Raw genomic sequence first — 21900 nt, forward strand, 5'->3', positions numbered from 1 at the left:
CCGCAGGGTGGTGTACTGTCACCACTCCTGTTTTCCGTTTTTATAAACACAGTCACCACTGTAATTTTGTCTAACTTCCATCTTTATGCAGACGACTTGCAGATCTATCGGCATTTTAAAATCTCTGATCTTGATGATGCTATTGCTCTTATCAATGCCGATCTGGAGCGGATCTCTACTTGGGCTAAGTCATTCGGACTAGTAGTAAACCCGAAAAAGTCACAGGCTTTGCTTATTGGGAGCGCATATATGTATAAGCGTCTTGGCGCTGTCACTGCTATCCGTCCATTGCTTTACGATGGCGTTATTATACCTTTTAGCAAATCTGCAAAGAATCTTGGGGTAATCATCGATTCCAATTTGTCTTGGCTCCCGCACGTCAATGAGGTCAGCAAAAAATACATTTTTCACTTCACTCGCTCAAAATCTCAGTATTCATAATAAATTCCTCGTCCAATATGTAAATAAATACAAATAAAAAAAAAGAAGCTCCATTGGCATGTAATGTTCGAATTAATCAACCATAATTTACATTTCGACAAATATAATTAACACTATAAAATGCTATTTCAATATTTGCTGTATAATATATAGTTAAAAATAAACCTGTTAAAATTTGAATAATGAGACATAAAGCTAAAAGAGACCCAAAATTTCATCAAATAGAAATATTGGAAGGAGAAGGAAGATCAATTAATGAACCGTTAATAATTTTAAGTAAAGGATGGGTTTTTCGTAAGGTTAAAAATTTATTTATCATTAGAAATTAGATGAACGAAGTGGGCCAAAAAAAATATTTGTAATTTTTACTACTGCTACGAGTGTAATAAATAAGTAAATAATTATTATTGTTATTAAAAAATATGTTTGATTATTGTATAATTTAGATAAGTTAATTTTATTTTCATTATTAAAAAAAATATAAGGATTAAGAATATCATTTATTTCATAATTGAAAAAAAAATTAAGTCAATTTATATTATATATATATATATTATTGAAATAATGAAAATAATAGTGGAAAAAAGTAGAAAAATATTTTTAAATAAATATTAATGTTAAATATTTCATTAGAAGCAATTCTAGAAACATAAATAAATAAAACTAATAATCCTCCTAAAAATACTAGGAATAAAATATAAGAAAATCAATAAGTGTTTAATAATATGCCAGATAATATACAAGTAAATTAAGTTCGAATAAGAATTATTAATCCTATTGATAAAGGATGATTTAAAAATAATATAATAAAAGAAAATAATATAATTATTAATGAAATAAAAATTTTAATGATATCAAAGAATATTTTAATAAAAATAATAATTTTGGAGATTATAGATAAAGAAATTCTTTTTCTTTGTAGTTTTTAAAGAAAAGACTTATTTTTGATTTACAAGACCAATGTTTTATTTAAACTATAAAAACTACTAATGATAATAAATATGATAATAGTTATTTTAATTATATTTATTTTTGGGAATATAATTTTTGCTTCTTAGCATAAACATTTATTAATTGTTTTATTAAGTTTAGAATTTATTGTTTTAAGATTTTTTTTTATTACTTTTAATAATATAGAAAATGATACTTATATAATAATAGTTTTTTTATTATTTTCAGTATGCGAAGGAGCTTTAGGTTTATCAATTTTAGTTTCTATAATTCGTACTCATGGTAATGATTATTTTCAAAGATTTAATTTATTATAAAAATGATAAAATTTTTATTTATAATAATTTTTATAATTCCTTTATGTTTTTTAAAAAATATATTTTGAATGGTTCAAATAATAATAATAGTGATTATATTTTTATTTATAAATTTAAGTATTAATATTTATATTTTAGATATTTAAGATATATAATAGGTTGTGATTTAATTTCATATGGGTTAATTTTACTAAGAATTTGAATTTGTTTATTGATAATTATAGCAAGAGAAAATTTGAATAAAATAAAATTTTACTCAAATTTTTTTTATTCAATGTTGTTATTTTATTAATTATATTATATTTAATTTTTAGTGTAATAAATTTATTTTTATTTTATTTATTTTTTGAATGAAGATTAATTCCTACTTTATTATTAATTATTGGATGAGGTTATCAACCTGAACGAATTCAAGCAGGAGCTTATTTATTATTTTATACTTTATTTGTTTCTTTGCCTATATTAATTGTGTGATATGGAAAAACGTTTATTTAATTATTAAAACAATTTGTGCGCGGAAAATGAATAATTCGCCTACGCGCGGTTGCGCATCGAACCATGGCTCAAATCCGACTCTCTGGAACTCCAACGGCCGCGGGCGCACGTGCTGCGCGTCTTGGCTACCTGCCAAGAGCAAGCAAGAGCGCGTATCGTGCACGCCGTGCGAGTGAGCGAGACGAGTGGGCGAGACAAACAAAAGGTTAAGCGTTGTGACGACGTCCGCGGGAACTTTCACATCTGGCGGCTTTTTTATATAGCAGTATTATTACATACTCCCCCTTTTGACCAGGACCAGTGACCTCACAACTGGTCAAACCGACACAAGCTTTCGCGGTCGGCCGCGAGGACGTTTTGGAGCCACAGGCTCAGGAATCACAGTGCATTCACCCTCTCGCGAATGATAGCGTCTTAAGTCAGAGACATGATACTTCCCAATGGTAATGTCGGACTTATCAGGAAACGCTAACAGGTACGTAGTTGGGCTAACTTTCTTCTGAACGACGTAAGGCCCGTCTCGTTTAGGTACGAACTTAGCGCTGACACCTTTTGCAGAGTTGCTGAGAACGTGCGTTTTCATCAATACGAGGTCGCCGACGTCGAGACTGTCACTTTTACGAATTTTATCTTTAACAGCTTTGCGGAGGTCTTGTTGGTGTTCAATACTTTCTTTGCTGGACTGGAGAGTATCTGCGAGTCTTAGCAGATAAGGTGTGATTTGCGGCACGTGGTTCTCCGCTTCGACAACTGCACGCAAGTCCGTCTGAGCTGCAATTGGTGAGCGAAGTTCGCGAGCAAAAGTCAGGTATGCAGGAGTCTGTTGGGTTGCTTTTGTCAACGATGTGTTTAAAGCGAAACGAATAAATGGCAGAGCTTCAGGCCATTTTTGATGGTGATTTTCCACGAGGATAGCCATTTGCACCTTAAGGTCCCTGTTCTTCCTCTCCACAGGATTCGCTTCTGGATGATACAGGGGCACCAGATTCTGCTTAACACCCAAAACAAACATGGCTTTCTGCATAACATCGGCGACGAATTGGACACCATTGTCAGAAATTAATCGCCTAGGAACACCAAAACGAAGGAAAACCTCTATCAAGATCTTAGCACAAGCTTCAGCAGTAGCTTCAGTAAGCGCAAACAGCTCTACCCACTTACTGGTGGTGTCTTCGACGATAAGGACCCAACGTTCACCCTTGGGACCCTTAGGAAGTGGACCGAACAAATCTACTGCTACAACTTCGAAGCGCTGTGCGGGTACTGGAGTCTGCAACAAGCCTGAAGGCTTCTCATTCGAAGGCTTGTAACGCTGACATTCAGTACAAGAATTGAGATACTCCGCTACAAAACGACGCATTCCAGGAATATAGAACCGCTGGGAAATACGGTGCAAAGTCCTATCAACACCACCGTGACCAGCTGTTGCAGCGTCGTGACATTCAACCATAACTTGCTTCCGACGGTTGACTGGTACAACAAGCTGCGGTTCATCCGTTTCTGCTTCCGTATATCGGTAAAGTATCCCCTTTGACATATGATAACCTCTATCTGTCCACCTACAAATCTCCACTTCTTCCTTTCCCTCCAGGCCCAGGATAATCTTCGCGATTTCAGGATCTGCGAGCTGATCTTCACGAAGAGCGGTTGCCTCCCATCGTGGCGTTTCAACCACCACCGTACAGACGCCACAAGTGTCTCGAGTCTCCTCAACGCATGGCGGTCGACTGAGCGAATCTGCGATGACGTTTGCCTTTCCTGGGGTGTAGTCCACTTGGAGATCGAAAGACTGCAACTTCATAGCCCAACGGACCAATCTACCTGCAGAAGACTTCAAGGTTAGTAACCACTTCAGGGGCTGGTGGTCGCTGGCGACGCGCACGGGATGACCATCGATGTAGCCGCGGAACTTCTCGACTGCCCACACAACTGCAAGAGCTTCGCGCTCGGTGCTTGAGTAGTTTCGTTCCGCCGAAGTCAGAAGGCGGCTGGCGTACGCGATCGGACGCTCCTCGCGCGGCGACTCCCCCTGCAAGAGAGCTGCACCTAAAGCATAGCTGCTCGAGTCAGTCCTAAGCACAAAAGGAAGACTATAATCTGGCTGGATGAGGATTGGAGGAGAGGTAAGTGATTTCTTAAGTTCCAAGAACGCGGTGACTTGAGCTTCGCCCCACAACCAAGACTGATCTTTCTTCGTCAGCATAGTCAACGGTTGCGCAACCTTTGCGAAGTTCGGCACGAACTTGCGGAACCACGAGCACGTCTGTAAGAAGGATTTCAAGTGCTTCACATTCGTCGGCTCGTTCATATCGACAATGGCGCTGATTTTGTCAGGGTCCGGCGATAGCCCTTGAGACGAAATCACGTGACCTAGATACTTAACACTTTCTCTAGCAAACACGCATTTAGCTCGATTGGCGCACAGGCTGAAGATACGAAGGCGATCGAAAACAGCTCGAAGATCCCGTAGATGCTGAGCAAAGTTTTCAGAGATCACGATGAGGTCATCTATGTAACCTAAAATAGTCACGCCTTGCAAAGCAGACCCCGAACGAAACCTGTCAATCAGGCGCTGGAACGTCGCTGGAGCGTTGCGCAAGCCAAAAGGCATACGATTGAATCTGAAAACGCCAAATGGTGACACGAAGGCGGTCTTGTCGCGATCCTCTTCCTTGACAGCAACCTGCCAGTAACCTGCCTTGAGGTCGATGGTGCTCATGAAACAACTTTTGCCAGTATACTGCAGTAGATCGTCGATCACCGGAAGCGGATAGGAGTCGACCTTCGTGATGGAATTCAATTTGCGATAATCCACACAAAATCTGTAGGACCCATCCTTTTTAGGTACCAACAGCGCTGGTGCTGCCCACGGAGACTCACACTCTTCGATGACACCCTCCGACAGCATCTTATTAATTTCAGCCTCCATAACTTCTTTTTTCGCAGGCGTCAGGCGGTACGGCGGGACGGCGATCGGCGGGTGGGTGCCGGTGTCAATGCGGTGTTCAGCGAACGACGTCGGTCCTCCCCCTTCTCGGAAAATGTCCTCGTATTCCTGCAATGTCTGCGCAAGGCTTGCTCTTTCAGGTGGTGACAGCATCATACCCTCGTCCGAACGCAACATGTCGGCAGAGGCGCACCCGATGAAGTTACGTGATTTCTCACAACGCAAGGGGTGAATGACCTGAGGTTGATCAGCTGTGAACCACGTTTCATTAAAAATATCAATAACCAAACCAGCTTTACGTATAAAATCAATGCCTAGCAATGTTTCATTGTTAACTGCATCTGGAAAAATAATAAATGTGATAGGTATTGATGCGCCCGCGAGCATCACCACAACGTCCACCAGTCTGACTGTCACGTCACGCACTACACCGTCAGCAAGTTTCACAGTCATGACGCTACTACGCATCGGCTGCCCTAACTTAAGCAACAAGGAGTACAGCGTGGATCCGGCAACGCTACGTTTAGCCGCCGTGTCTAATAGACCGGTACCGCGATAGCCAAAAATCTCTATGTCCAAAATTGGACGGCCTTTGGTACAAACATCCGGACGCAAGCGCTCGGTACGCGAGTTATCCACTGACTGCGCATCAGGCACATCATATACATTACAAACAGAATTTAAAAAAACAGTATTACAATCAAAAGAAACATGGGCTTGACATTGCGATGCCTCGGTTTTGGAATATAAATGCCTATTTGTTGACATAAAATCGCATGAAAAGAACGAATCCTTAGTGTCCGTATTTTTTGTATTACAGTTAACACAATTAGCACGAATAACACCTTTCATACCACAACCGTAACACGAAACTGTATGCGGATCACTTTTAGATTTAAGCCTTGAGCACTCATCGCGATTATGTCCACTCTTCTTGCAATAAACACAAAACCGTTTACCTCGATTCGGCGCATTCGTTGCGCTTACCATAGCAGGTACAGCGACGACGGCGGCGGCGGCGGCGGCGTTGCACGTCGCACGCGCGCGCAATCCCGCACTCCCTGCTCGCTGATCGCTTTGTACACTTTCTCGTGTTAATTTGAAACGAGCCGTGCAACCGGCGAAGTTTCCCGACGGAGACGGATGAGCCGAAGACGACGATGGCGATGGTGATGTCGAGGGCGCTCCTGTGGTGAAGGCCGGCGATCGCAGCAAAAGACTCTCTATTAGCTGGCGGTTTGACTCCGCTTGAGCCTTGGCGAACGCCGCCATGAACGACGATAGCTGCCCCTCGGTCATGAACCTGTCCGAGTCCTCATCCTCGACGTTGTTACGGACGCCTGGAGCCTTGCGACGCGGCATCGCATACAACAGATGCAAACCACTGACGAAATTCACTCCGATAACGCACAATTGTTAAATTTTCGATGGGATTCTTCTACGACGCTAAGATGGCGAACGGTTGAATACGCGATTTCGTCGATAATTAGCGTGTAGGCCACGGGTTGGGCGCCAGTGTGATGTGGAAAAACGTTTATTTAATTATTAAAACAATTTGTGCGCGGAAAATGAATAATTCGCCTACGCGCGGTTGCGCATCGAACCATGGCTCAAATCCGACTCTCTGGAACTCCAACAGCCGCGGGCGCACGTGCTGCGCGTCTTGGCTACCTGCCAAGAGCAAGCAAGAGCGCGTATCGTGCACGCCGTGCGAGTGAGCGAGACGAGTGGGCGAGACAAACGAAAGGTTAAGCGTTGTGACGACGTCCGCGGGAACTTTCACATCTGGCGGCTTTTTTATATAGCAGTATTATTACAATAGGATTTTTTTTTATTTTCCATAACTTAAATTATATAATTATATATTTTTATAAATTTTTTAGAATAGATTATTTTTTATTATATTTATCTATAATTTTAGCTTTTTTAGTAAAGATACCTATATATTTTGTTCATTTATGACTTCCTAAGGCTCATGGAGAAGCTCCGGTTTCAGGTTCAATAATTTTAGCTGGAATTATACTAAAATTAGGAGGTTATGGACTTTTACGAATTATAATTCTTTTCCAAAAAATTGGAATAAAATTTAATTTTATTTAAGTAGTTATTAGATTATTAGGTGGTTTGTTTATTAGATTAAATTGTTTTTGACAAGTTGATATAAAATCTTTAATTGCTTATTCGTCAGTAGCTCATATAAGATTAGTGATTTGCGGTATTATACCTATAAATTATTGAGGTTATGTGGGTTCTTATATTATAATAATTGGTCATGGTTTATGTTCTTCGGGAATATTTTGTTTAGCTAATATTAATTATGAGCGTTTACAAAGACGAAGATTATATATCAATAAGATATATATCAAGGGGATAATAAATTTTATACCTTCGATAAGATTATGATGATTTTTACTAATATCTTCAAATACAGCAGCCCCACCTTCAATAAATTTAATAGGAGAGATTAGATTAATTAATAGAGTAGTAGGATGATCTTGATTATCAATAATTACTTTGATTATAATTTCTTTTTTTAGAGCTGGTTATAGATTATATTTATATTCTCATACGCAACATGGAAAATATAATTTAGGAATTTTTAGATTTTACACAGGGGTATCACGGGAATATTTAATATTAATATTACATTGATTACCTCTTAATATTTTAGTTTTAAAAATTGATTATTTTTTTTATTTGATTTTATTTAAATAATTTAATATAAAATATTGATTTGTGGAGTCAAAAATATGAAATTTCATTTTAAATCATTAAAAGATATTTTATTTGTTTTATTAGATTTTTTTTATTTTTTTTTAGAATAATAAGTTTTTTTTTATAATATATTTTATTATGGAGAATTTAACTTTATTTTTAGAGTGAGAAATTATTTCTTTTAGGTCTATAAGAGTAGTAATGTCTATTTTATTGGATTGAATATCTTTATTATTTTTAATATTTGTTTTAATAATTTCTTCTTCTGTAATTTATTATAGAGGAAGATATATACATTCTGAGTTAAATTTAAATCGATTTATTATTTTAGTTTTATTATTTGTATTATCAATAGTTTTATTAATTATTAGACCTAATATAATTAGAATTTTTTTAGGATGAGATGGGTTAGGTTTAGTTTCATATTGTTTGGTAATTTATTATCAAAATATTAAGTCTTATAATGCAGGAATGTTAACGGCTTTATCTAATCGTATTGGAGATGTAATAATTTTAATGGTTATTGCTTGAATAATAAATTATGGAAGATGAAATTATATTTTTTATTTGAATTTTATAAATAATGATTTTATAATAAAATTTATTAGATTTTTATTAATTATTGCAGCTATAACAAAGAGAGCCCAGATTCCTTTTAGATCTTGATTACCTGCGGCAATAGCAGCCCCCACTCCAGTATCGGCTTTAGTTCATTCTTCTACTTTAGTTACTGCTGGAGTTTATTTATTAATTCGATTTAATGTGATATTAGTTCATATAATTTTTTTAAAGTTTTTATTAGTTTTATCAAGATTAACTATATTTATGGCTGGTATTTCTGCTAATTATGAATTTGATTAAAAAAAAATTATTGCTTTATCTACTTTAAGACAATTAGGATTAATAATAAGAATTTTAAGAATAGGATTAGCTGATTTAGCTTTTTTTCATTTACTAACTCATGCTATGTTTAAGGCTTTATTATTTACATGTGCGGGTGTTATTATTCATATAATAAATGATATTCAAGATATTCGTTATATAGGTGGAATTAGATTTTATATTCCTTTAACTTCTTTATGTTTAAATATTTCTAATTTAGCTTTATGTGGTATTCCTTTTTTAGCTGGATTTTATTCAAAGGATTTAATTTTAGAAATGGTTAGTATAAGAAATTTAAATATATAATTTTTTTTTTATATTATTTTTCTACTGGTTTAACTATATTTTATACTATTCGTTTATTATTTTATTTAATAATTAATGATTAAAATTTATTAGTAGTTTATAATTTATATGATGAAGATTATACAATATTAAAGAGAATATTTATATTATTAGGAATAAGACTAGTAGTAGGAAGAATGTTAAGTTGATTAATTTTTAATTATCCTTATATAATTTATTTACCTTTTAATATCAAAATAATAGTAATTTATGTAAGAATATTAGGATTTTTACTAGGATATTTAATTAGAAATATAAAAATTATTTCTGTAAATAAATTTTTAAAAACTTATAGTTTAAGAAATTTTTTATGTTTAATATGATTTATACCTAATTTATCTACTTATGGTTTAAATTATTATTTTTTAAAATTAGGTCAAAATTTTAGATGAGATTTAGGAAGAAAAATGAGACTTTCTTAGAAAATCTTGAAGCGCAAAACAACATCAAGTGTTTCGTATATACTGCATGAAATTTGAAGTTGTCTTTTTAATATTTTTTTATTAAAAGCAATTAAAACTGAAATTTAAGACGAATTTATTAATCGACCAGCGGAAAAATCTCCACCTAGCGTTACATTGATACTGCATATATTCAAAAATTTAATAAATACGTTATGTCTCCAATATCAATTTAGTAAGAAAAATGAGACTTTGTCAGAAAATATTGAAGCGAAAATCAACATCAGGTGTTTCGTTTATACTGCGTGAAATTTGAAGTTGTCTTTTTATTTTTTTTTATTAAAAGCAATCAAAAATGAAAACTAAGACGAATGTATTAATCGACCAGCGGAAAAATCTCCACCTAGCGTTACATTGATACTGCATAGATTATAAAATTCAAAAGTTAGGTTATGTCTCTCATATCAATTTAGGAAGAAAAATGAGACTTTCTCAGAAAATCTTGAAGCGCAAATCAACATCAGGTGTTTCGTATATTCTGCATGAAATTTAAAGGTGTCTTTTTAATATTTTTTTTATTAAAAGCAATCAAAAATGAAAACTAATACGAATGTTTTAATCGGCCAGCGGAAATATTTTCACCTAGCGATACACTGATACGGCATAAATTTAAAAATTTAAAAGTTAGATTACGTCTCTAATATCAATTTTAGAAGAAAAATGAGACATTCATAAGAATTCTTGAAGCTCAAAAACACATCAGGTGTTTCGTATATACTGCTTGAAATTTGAAGTTGTCTTTTTATTTTTTTTTTATTAAAAGCATTAAAAAATGGAAATTAAGACAAATCTATTAATCGACCAGCGGAAAAATCTCCACCTAGCGTTATATTAGTACGGCATAGATTTAAAAATTTAAAAGTTAGGTTACGTCTCTAATATCAATTTCAGAAGAAAAATGAGACATACTTAGGAAATCTTAAAGCGAAAATCAACATCAGGTGTTTCGTTTATACTGCTTGAAATTTGAAGTTGTCTTTTTAATATTTTTTTTATTAAAAGCAATCAAAAATCGAAATAAAGACGAATGTATTAATCGGCCAGCGGAAAAATCTCCACCAAGCGTTACATTGATACGGCATAGATTAAAAAATTTAAAAGTTAGATTACATCTCTGATATCAATTTTAGAAGAAAAATAAAACATAATTAGGAAATCTTGAAGCGAAAATCCACATCAGGTGTTTCGTATATACTGCATGAAATTTTAAGTTGTCTTTTTAATATTTTTTTACTAAAAGAAATTAAAACTGAAATTTAAGACGAGTGTATTAACCGACCAGCGGGAAAATCTCCACCTAGCGTTACATTGATACGGCATAGATTTAAAAATTAAAAAGTTAGATTACGTCTCTAATATCAATTTTAGAAGAAAAATGAGACATAATTAGGAAATCTTGAAGCGAAAATCAACATCAGGTGTTTCGTATATTCTGCATGAAATTTAAAGGTGTCTTTTTAATATTTTTTTTATTAAAAGCAATCAAAAATGAAAACTAATACGAATGTTTTAATCGGCCAGCGGAAATATTTCCACCTAGCGATACACTGATACGGCATAAATTTAAAAATTAAAAAGTTAGATTACGTCTCTAATATCAATTTTAGAAGAAAAATGAGACATAATTAGGAAATTTTGAAGCGAAAATCAACATCAGGTATTTCGTATATTCTGCATGAAATTTAAAGGTGTCTTTTTAATATTTTTTTTTTATTAAAAGCAATCAAAAATGAAAACTAAGACGGATGTATTAATCTACCAGCGGAAAAATCTCCACCCAGCGCTACATTGATACTGCATAGATTTAAAAATTTAAAAGTTAGGTTACGTCTCTAATATCAATTTTAGAAGAAAAATGAGACATTCTTACGAAATCTTGAAGTGGAAATCAACATCAGGTGATTCGTTTATGCTGTATGAGGTAAGATTTTTAATTAAATAATTTTGGAGTAAAAAAGTCATAAAAGAAAATTATGACGAATTTATTATCGGACTAGCAGAAACTTCTCCACCTAGCGTTACATTGATACTGCATAGATTATAAAATTCAAAAGTTAGGTTACGTCTCTCATATCAATTTAGGAAGAAAAATGAGACTTTCTCAGAAAATCTTGAAGCGAAAATAACCATCAGGTGTTTCGTTTATACTGCTTGAAATCTGAAGTTGTCTTTTTAGGATTTTTTTATTAAAAGCAATCAAAACTGAAAACTAAGACGAATGTATTAATCGACCAGCGGAAAAATCTCCAACTAGCGTTACATTGATACTGCATTGATTTAAAAATTTAAGAGTTAGGTTACGTCTCTAATATCAATTTCAGAAGAAAATGAGACATTCTTAGAAAATCTTGAAGCGAAGATCAACATCATTAGTTTTCTTTATACTGCTTGAAATATGAAGTAGTCTTTTTAATATTTTTTATTAAAAGCAATCAAAACTGAAAACCTGCTCTAATCATCACCCAAAATATTGAGTTGTTCAAGAAATCTTTGGAGGCAGCAGTGACCGAGTTCCCAATGGAAACCGTTTGTAAATCCATCGACGAATGGCCCTATCGTCTAAAAGCGTGCGTCAAAGCTAAGGGTGGACACATTGAATAATTAGTTTAGTATATTAACATATCCTTTTCACTCTACATAATCACATAAAAAAGTTTAGCATAAAGTTGTTTTTTAGCTATTATCGGATATTTTTTCTTGTAACGTAAGTTTATGCTAGACCGGGTATTATTTATATTTTATATTATTCGTGATTATTTGACATTTTAACAGAAATGGACGTAAATACACAAGATAAAGATCGTGCGTGCGTGTGTGCGTGTGTGTTATTTAAATCCATTTCTATTACGATCCAAATGCGTTAATAACATAGTTGTCGCTCCGCAGATGATTAGTGGCGCTAAGGTGTCCGGAGGCAAGGCGAAATCAGCCGGGGAGACCGCTCAGACAGTTCCAGTTCAAGCGCAGTGTGTCCAGGTGCAGCCGGTGCTCGGAACGCAGCAGCTTACACGGGCACAGATCATCAGCCCACTACAGGTAACACTTGTCACGTCGCTTATCACTGCCATAAACATTATGCAGTTGAACTAGAGATAAAAAGAAATTAAAAACTTTGATATTAGCAACCTTTGTGGCTAACCTTACTGGATTTCGTACATAAGTGGTCAATTTAAATTGTCCTATTATTTATTGTCTTTTTTACGTACTCAAAAAGAAGATCAATAAATACTTGTATGCTATTTGAGAAAGTTAAAATCGAAATTGACCTGATAGCGGACAGCGCTGCACCGGTCACTGGGGGGAAGACAATGCCTTGCACTGGGAGTGTCTATCAGCCGTAGGAGAAGCTGAAAGTGCATGTGACTGATTTCGAATATAATTAGTTGAACAGAATAATACGTGTGTGTGTGTGTGTGCGTGTGCGTGTACGTGTGCGTGTGCGTGTGCGTGTGCGTGTGCGTGTGCGTGTGCATGTGCGTGCGTGCGTGCGCACCTAAATACCAGATACTTGTCTATTTCCATACTATGATGGTCTGAAAAAAATTGCGCCATATGATAAAGACTGCCAATATATATATTTTCTAACGTGTACAGTAAAGAGTAATTTGTCTTTTTTAAAATAATAAGTCATTAAATCTCCTCAAAACTCATAAATTCAAGATGTCCCAATACAACTGTGCATTATTATGGAACTAATCGGTATATTTTGTTGCCTTTAGAGATGTTTGTTATGTTCAGCCCAAGTTATAATAAGCAGTTCGGCTTGTGAATTGAAACCCCTCTTCTCGCAATCTAATTAACGAATTGTTTGAAAATAAAATGCTTTCGCGAATCCCAAGCTCGCAAAAAAATTTGTCACTTTTAGTTAGTAAATAACATGAGTTTGGTTTTTGTTATTTTGCAAGTATGTCGCAACTGCGCATCGTCAATTTTTACAATGAGAACTTTAATTAAGGCATTACAGCACAATACAACGGCAGTACGAGCGTCATGTCACAGCGCGGTGACGAAACATTGAAATTTTGTTTGACTGCACTTGCGGACACCTCTACATATATTTGCGAAATTATTGTTTATTTATTTGAATGCAATTGCGAATATCCTTATTTTATTGCATGTTATGTGGAACGTTCTTAGATTGGCAGCCGGTGTTTTTTATTAGTTGATCAGCGAGTGCGCGTGTAGTAAAACAGGTGCAAAACATGAGTCAATAATGACAGGAAAAGACAACTCGCACGGGGCATGATGTCCTTGTGGGTTGTCCATTTTATTTGTTGTTACCTGTTTTTTCTTACAATTAACTTTTGTTGTAAAGTTGTAAAGTTGTAAAGTTCGCATGTTATAACTTTGTTAATTTATATATATAAATATATATATGTGGATATATATTACTTTTATACTTCGCGCATTGGACAAGTCGCATTGAATTTCCCGCGTTTGACAGTTTGTTTTTTTTTTAACTTGTAATTATTTTTGAACTTCGAGTCAGACGATTCGCCTTAAATTTCCGGGATGGTCAGATTTTTTTCATAATTTTTTTAACTTCCAGTTACTTTAAATTTCCCGAGATTGACGCTATTTAGATCAGTTAGAAATATAAAAATGTCATCAATAAATAAAGTGACCTTTTTGAAATACGTTGTATCATTTTTTTTAATTCGGAAGCGACGGACCAATACTTTTTACTAGCCCTTACGTTATATCGTGTAATAAATATTTTGTTCATTATGCTGTAGGAAGCGCTCTATATACATATATGAATAACAAAATGGAAAAATTAAATTACAGTTACAAGTAAACAAGATAATTGCTATTCTTTTTATCTTATTAAGAGCCCATTACAAAGTTAAGACAATGTAACGCTATCTGACAGCTAAAGTATCCGATGACATTTTTCTTCGATTCGACCCCCCACGACACTGCGTGTTTCTAAGGCTCCGAATCCGTTTCATTTATTATCATAAATTCCTAATAGGCTATCAGAGATTTTATTATCCACTAGTAAGCTGGCCCTATGTTTTCTCTTAATTTTTTTTTCCACATTTCTTTTCAGTGAAGTGATGGTCGCTTTTGACCTATTGACATTTAAAAGCTGCAAGCCGTCGGAGTACCTGTGACCGATCAAGTAAATTAGCTTAACTTACTTGATCTGTCGAACATATTATAAGAATGAAAATCCATGTGAAACAATGACTTAAAAATAAAGATAAAGTTAATTTACTCAATATTGGAAGTTTTATCAGGTCTCTTATTGATGATCAATTATTTTTTTATATATTTGGCTCTACTCTGATTTGCAAGGTGTCATTGTCGAGATGAACAGGAAACTCAACAACACTTTTTTTTTTAAATAATAATTGTGACTTATGTATGTACACTCTGTCAGATATAGACTAAATGTACTTACAGGATTCTTGTAATTTAAATATTCATTGAGTTAATAATAGAGGGCAAAGGTATAACACATCACAAGCTGACCAAGTTAAGGCTTCCTAAGGAGCCCTCGAGCTTCTCCACCTTAAAAAAGGTCTTAGACAAAGTGCCCTCTAATCTAATCTGCAAATATCTCTTGGACAACAGTGTAAGCGATATAAAAAAATAATAAAAGATTATATTTATGTGATATATATTTATTTTGAAAATAATCAGCAATGCTGTATTGTTTTTCGAATTCCAGGGCAAGCACCGCAGGAAGGAAGGCGTCACGACTCCAGCAACCAGACCAATAAGACGCAGCAACAAATTTTTAAGCGCAAAACCTGATTTTAAAATATATGATGTTGATTTTCGCTTCAAGATTTCCTAAGAACGTCTCATTTTTCTTCTGAAATTGATATTAGTGACGTAACCTCACTTTTAAATTTTTAAATCTATGCCGTACCAATGTAACGCTAGGTGGAGATTTTTCCGCTGGTCGATTAATACAATCGTCTTAGTTTTCAGTTTTTATCGCTTTTAATAAAAAAATATTAAAAAGACAACTTCAAATTTCAAACAGTATAAACGAAACACCTGATATTGATTTTCGCATCAAGATTTCAAAAGAATGTCTCATTTTTCTTCTAAAATTGATATTAGAGACGTAACCTAACTTTTAAATTTTTTAATCTATGCCTTATCAATGTAACGCTTGGTGGAGATTTTTCCGCTGGCCGATTAATACATTCGTCTCAATTTTGATTTTTGATTGCTTTTAATAAAAATATATTAAAAAGACAACTTCAAATTTCAAGCAGTATAATCGAAACACCTGATGATGATTTTCGCTTCAAGATTTCCTATGAATGTCTCATTTTTCTTTTAAAATTGATATTAGAGACGTATCCTAACTTTTAAATTTTTAAATCTATGCCGTACCAATGTAACGCTAGGTGAAGATTCTTCCGCTGGTCGATTAATAAATTCGTCTTAGTTTTTATTAATGATTGCTTTTAATAAAAAATATTAAAAAGACAACTTCAAACTTCATGCAGTGTATACGAAACACCTGGTGTTGTTTTGAACTTCAAGATTTTCTAAGAAAGTCTCATTTTCTTCTGAAATTGATATTAGAGAGGTAACCTAACTTTTAAATTTTTAAAACTATGCCGTATCAATGTAGCGCTGGGTGGAGATTTTTCCGCTGGTCGATTAATACATTCGTCTTAGTTTTCAGTTTTGATTGCTTTTAATAATAAATATTAAAAAGACAATTTCATATTTCAAGCAGTATAAACGAAACACCTGATGCTGATTTTCGCTTCAAGATTTTCTAAGATAGTCTCATTTTCTCCTGAAATTGATATTAGAGACATAACCGCACTCTTAAATTTTTTAAATCTATGCCGTATCAATGCAACGCTAGGTGGAGATTTTTCCGCTGGTCGATTAATACATTCGTCTTAGTTTCCAATTTTGATTGCTTTTAATAACAAAATATTAAGAAGACAACTTCAAATTTCAAGCAGTATATACGAAACACCTGATAGGTATTTTCGCTTCAAGATTTTCTAAGAAAGTCTTTATTTACTCCTGAAATTGATATTAGACATGTAACCGAACTTTTAAATTTTTAAATCTATGCCGTATCAATGTAACGCGAGGTGAAGAAATTTGCGCTGGTCGATTAATACATTCGTCTTAGTTTTCAGTTTTGATTGCTTTTAATATAAAAATATTAAAAAGGCAACTTCAAATTTCAAGCAGTATAAACGAAACACCTGATGTTGATTTTCGCTTCAAGATTTCCTAAGAATGTTTTATTTTTCTTCTAAAATGGATATTAGAGACGTAACATAACTTTTAAATTTTTAAATCTACGCCGTATCAATGTAACGCTAGGTGGAGATTTCTCGCTAGTCAATTAGTACATTCGTCTTAAATTTCAGTTTTGATTGCTTTTAATAAAAAAATATTAAAAAGACAACTTCAAATTTCGTGCAGTATATACGAAACACCTGATGTTGGTTTGCACTTCAAGATTTCCTAAGAAAGACTCATTTTTCTTCCTAAATTGATATGTGAGACGTAACCTAACTCTTAATCCGCTGTTCGATTAATACATTCGTCTTAGTTTTCAGTTTTGATTGCTTTTAATAAAAAATATTAAAGAGACTACTTCAAATTTTAAGCAGTATAAACGAAACACATGATGCTGATTTTCGCTTCAAGATATTCTAAGAAAGTCTTAATTTACTCTTGAAATTGATATTAGAGACGTAACTGCACTCTTAAATTTTTAAATCTATGCCGTATGAATGTAACGCTGTGTGGAGAAGTTTCCGCTAGTCCGATAATAAATTCGTCATAATTTTCTTTTATGACTTTTTTACTCCAAAATTATACAATTAAAAATCTTACCTCATACAGCATAAACGAAACACCTGATGTTGATTTCCACTTCAAGATTTCGTAAGAATGTCTCATTTTTCTTCTGAAATTGTTATTAGAGACGTAACCTAACTTTTAAATTTTTAAATCTATGCAGTATCAATGTAGCGCTGGGTGGAGATTTTTCCGCTGGTAGATTAATACATCCGTCTTAGTTTTCATTTTTGATTGCTTTTAATAAAAAAATATTAAAAAGACAACTGCAAATTTCAAGCAGTATATACGAAACAACTGATGTTGTTTTGCACTTCAAGATTTCGTAAGAATGTCTCATTTTTTTCTAAAATTGATATCAGAGACGTAATCTAACTTTTAAATTTTTAAATCTATGCCGTATCAAGGTAACGCTAGGTTAAGATTTTCCCGCTGGTCGATTAATACATTAGTCTCAAATTTCAGTTTTGATTGCTTTTAATAAAAAAAATATTAAAAAGGCGACTCCTATTTCAAGCAGTATAAACGAAACACCTGATGTTGATTTGCGCTTCAAGCTTTTCTAAGAATGTCTTAATTTACTCTTGAAATTGATATTAGAGACGTAACGTAACTTTGAACTCTTTAAATTTATGTCGTATCAGTGTAACGCTAGGTGGAGATTATTCCGCTGGTCGATTAAAACATCCGTCTTAGTTTTCATTTTTGATTGCTTTTAATAAGAAAAAATATTAAAAAGACAACTTCAAATTTCAGGCAGTATATACGAAACAACTGATGTTGTTTTGCACTTCAAGATTTTTTAAGAAAGTCTCATTTTCTTCTGAAATTGATATCAGAGACGTAATCTAACTTTTAAATTTTTAAATCTATGCCGTATCAAGGTAACGCTAGGTTGAGATTTTCCCGCTGGTCGATTAATACATTAGTCTTAAATTTCAGTTTTGATTGCTTTTAATAAAAAAATATTAAAAAGGCAACTCTTATTTCAAGCACTATAAACGAAACACCTGATGTGTTTTTGAGCTTCAAGAATTCCTATGAATGTCTCATTTTTCTTCTAAAATTGATATTAGATACGTAATCTAACTTTTAAATTTTTAAATCTGTGCCGTATCAAGATAACGCTAGGTTGAGATTTTCCCGCTGGTCGATTAATACATTCGTCTTAGTTTTCAGTTTTGATTGCTTTTAATTAAAAAAATTATAAAAAGACAACTTCTATTTCAAGCAGTATAAACGAAACACCTGATGTTGATTTCCACTTCAAGATTTCTTAAGAATGTCTCATTTTTCTTCTAAAATTGATATTAGAGACGTAATCTAACTTTTAAATTTTTAAATCTGTGCCGTATGAATGTAACGCTGTGTGGAGAAGTTTCCGCTAGTCCGATAATAAATTCGTCATAATTTTATTTTATGACTTTTTTACTCCAAAATTATTTTAATAAAAAATCTAACCTCATACAGCATATACGAAACACTTGATGTTGATTTTCGCTCCAAGATTTCTTCAGAATGTCTCATTTTTCTTCTAAAATTGATATTAGAGACGTAACCTAATTTTTAAATTTTTAAATCTATGTCGTATCAATATAACGCTAGGTGGAGATTTTTCCTCTAGTCGATTAATACATTCGTATTAGTTTGCATTTTTGATAGCGTTTAATAAAAAATTATTAAAAAGACAATTTCAAATTTCAAGCAGTATAAACGAAACACCTGATGTTGATTTTCGCTTCAAGATTTCCTAAGAATGTCTCATTTTTCTTCCTAAATTGATATGAGAGACGTAACCTAACTTTTAAATTTTAAAATCTATGCCGTATCAATGTAACGCTAGGTGGAGATTTTTCCGCAGGTCGATTAATACATTCGTATTAGTTTTCATTTTTGATTGCTTTTAATAAAAAATTATTAAAAAGACAACTTCAAATTTCATGCAGAATATACGAAACACCTGATGTTGATTTGCGCTTCAAGATTTTCTGAGAAAGTCTCATTTTTCTTCCTAAATTGACATGAGAGACGTAACCTAACTTTTGAATTTTATAATCTATGCAGTATCAATGTAACGCTAGGTGGAGAAGTTTCCGCTAGTCCGATAATAAATTCGTCATAATTTTCTTTTATGACTTTCTTACTCCAAAATTATTTAATTAAAAATCTTACCTCATACAGCATAAACGAAACACCTGATGTTGATTTTCACTTCAAGATTTCGTAAGAATGTCTCATTTTTCTTCTAAAATTGATAATAGAGACGTAACCTAACTTTTAAATTTTTAAATCTATGCAGTATCAATGTAGCGCTGGATGGAGATTTTTCCGCTGGTAGATTAATACATCCGTCTTAGTTTTCATTTTTGATTGCTTTTAATAAAAAAATATTAAAAAGACAACTTCAAATTTCAAACAGTATAAACGAAACACCTGATATTGATTTTCGCATCAAGATTTCAAAAGAATGTCTCATTTTTCTTCTAAAATTGATATTAGAGACGTAAGCTAACTTTTAAATTTTTAAATTTATGCCGTATCAGTGTATCGCTAGGTGGAAATATTTCCGCTGGCCGATTAATACATTCGTATTAGTTTTCATTTTTGATTGCTTTTAATAAAAAAAATATTAAAAATACAACTTCAAATTTCATGCAGTATATACGAAACACCTGATGTTGGTTTGTGCTTCAAGATTTCCTAAGAATGTCTCAATTTTCTTCTGAAATTGATATTAGAGACGTAATCTAACTTTTAAATTTTTAAATCTGTGCCGTATGAATGTAACGCTGTGTGGAGAAGTTTCCGCTAGTCCGATAATAAATTCGTCATAATTTTCTTTTATGACTTCTGTACTCCAAAATTATTTCAATAAAAAATCTAACCTCATACAGCATATACGAAACACTTGATGTTGATTTTCGCTTCAAGATTTCCTAAGAATGTCTCATTTTTCTTCTAAAATTGATATTAGAGACGTAACCTAACTTTTAAATTTTTAAATCCATGCCGTATCAATGTAACGCTAGGTGGAGATTTTTCCGCTGGTCGATTAATACATTCGTATTAGTTTTCATATTTGATTGCTTTTAATAAAAAAATATTAAAAAGACAACTTCAAATTTCATGCAGAATATACGAAACACCTGATGTTGATTTTCGCTTCAAGATTTCCTAATTATGTCTCATTTTTCTTCTTAAATTGATATTAGAGACGTAATCTAACTTTTAAATTTTTTAATCTATGCCGTATCAATGTAACGCTAGGTGGAGATTTTCCCGCTGGTCGGTTAATACACTCGTCTTAAATTTTAGTTTTTATTGCTTTTAATAAAAATTATTAAAAAGACAACATCAAATTTCATGCAGTATATACGAAACACCTGATGTTGATTTGCGCTTCAAGATTTTCTGAGAAAGTCTCATTTTTCTTCCTAAATTGATACGAGAGACGTAACCTAACTTTTGAATTTTATAATCTATGCAGTATCAATGTAACGCTAGGTGGAGAAGTTTCCGCTAGTCCGATAATAAATTCGTCATAATTTTCTTTTATGACTTTTTTACTCCAAAATTATTCAATTAAAAATCTTACCTCATACAGCATAAACGAAACAACTGATGTTGATTTTCACTTCAAGATTTCGCAAAAATGTCTCATTTTTCTTCTGAAATTGATATTAGAGACGTAACCTAACTTTTAAATTTTTAAATCTATGCCGTATCAATGTAACGCTTGGTGGAGATTTTTCCGATTGCCGATTAATACATTCGTCTTTATTTCGATTTTTGATTGCTTTTAATAAAAAATTATTAAAAAGACAACTTAAAATTTCATGCAGTATATACGAAACACCTGATGTTGATTTGCGCTTCAAGATTTCCTAAGAATGTCTCATTTTTCTTCTGAAATTGATATTAGAGACGTAACCTAACTTTTAAATTTTAAAATCTATGTCGTATCAATGTAACGCTAGGTGGAGATTTTTCCGCTAGTCGATTAATACATTCGTATTAGTTAGCATTTTTGATAGCGTTTAATAAAAAATTATTAAAAAGACAACTTCAAATTTCATGCAGTATAAACGAAACAACTGATGTTGATTTTCGCTTCAAGATTTCCTAAGAATGTCTCATTTTTCTTCTGAAATTGATATTAGAGACGTAACCTAACTTTTAAATTTTTAAATCTATGCCGTATCAATGTAACGCTTGGTGGAGATTTTTCTGCTGGCCGATTAATACATTCGTCTTTATTTCGATTTTTGATTGCTTTAAATAAAAAATTATTAAAAACACAACTTAAAATTTCATGCAGTATATACGAAACACCTGATGTTGATTTGCGCTTCAAGATTTCCTAAGAATGTCTCATTTTTCTTCTGAAATTGATATTAGAGACGTAACCTAGTTTTTATATTTTTAAATCTATGTCGTATCAATGAAACGCTAGGTGGAGATTTTTCCGCTAGTCGATTAATACATTCGTATTAGTTAGCATTTTTGATAGCGTTTAATAAAAAAATATTAAAAAGACAACTTC

General features: G+C 33.0%; 1 pseudogene; it reads left to right on the plus strand.

Moving 5' to 3' along the window:
• Positions 1 to 6756: 6756 nt before the first annotated feature.
• Positions 6757 to 9054, plus strand: LOC137927509 (NADH-ubiquinone oxidoreductase chain 5-like; annotated as a pseudogene).
• Positions 9055 to 21900: the final 12846 nt, after the last annotated feature.

The sequence above is a fragment of the Battus philenor genome, unplaced genomic scaffold (genome assembly GCF_028537555.1).
Source record: "Battus philenor isolate CCGP_79_NKW_IND1 unplaced genomic scaffold, ilBatPhil1.0.hap1 SCAF_31, whole genome shotgun sequence".
Classification (NCBI taxonomy): Eukaryota; Metazoa; Arthropoda; class Insecta; order Lepidoptera; family Papilionidae; genus Battus; species Battus philenor.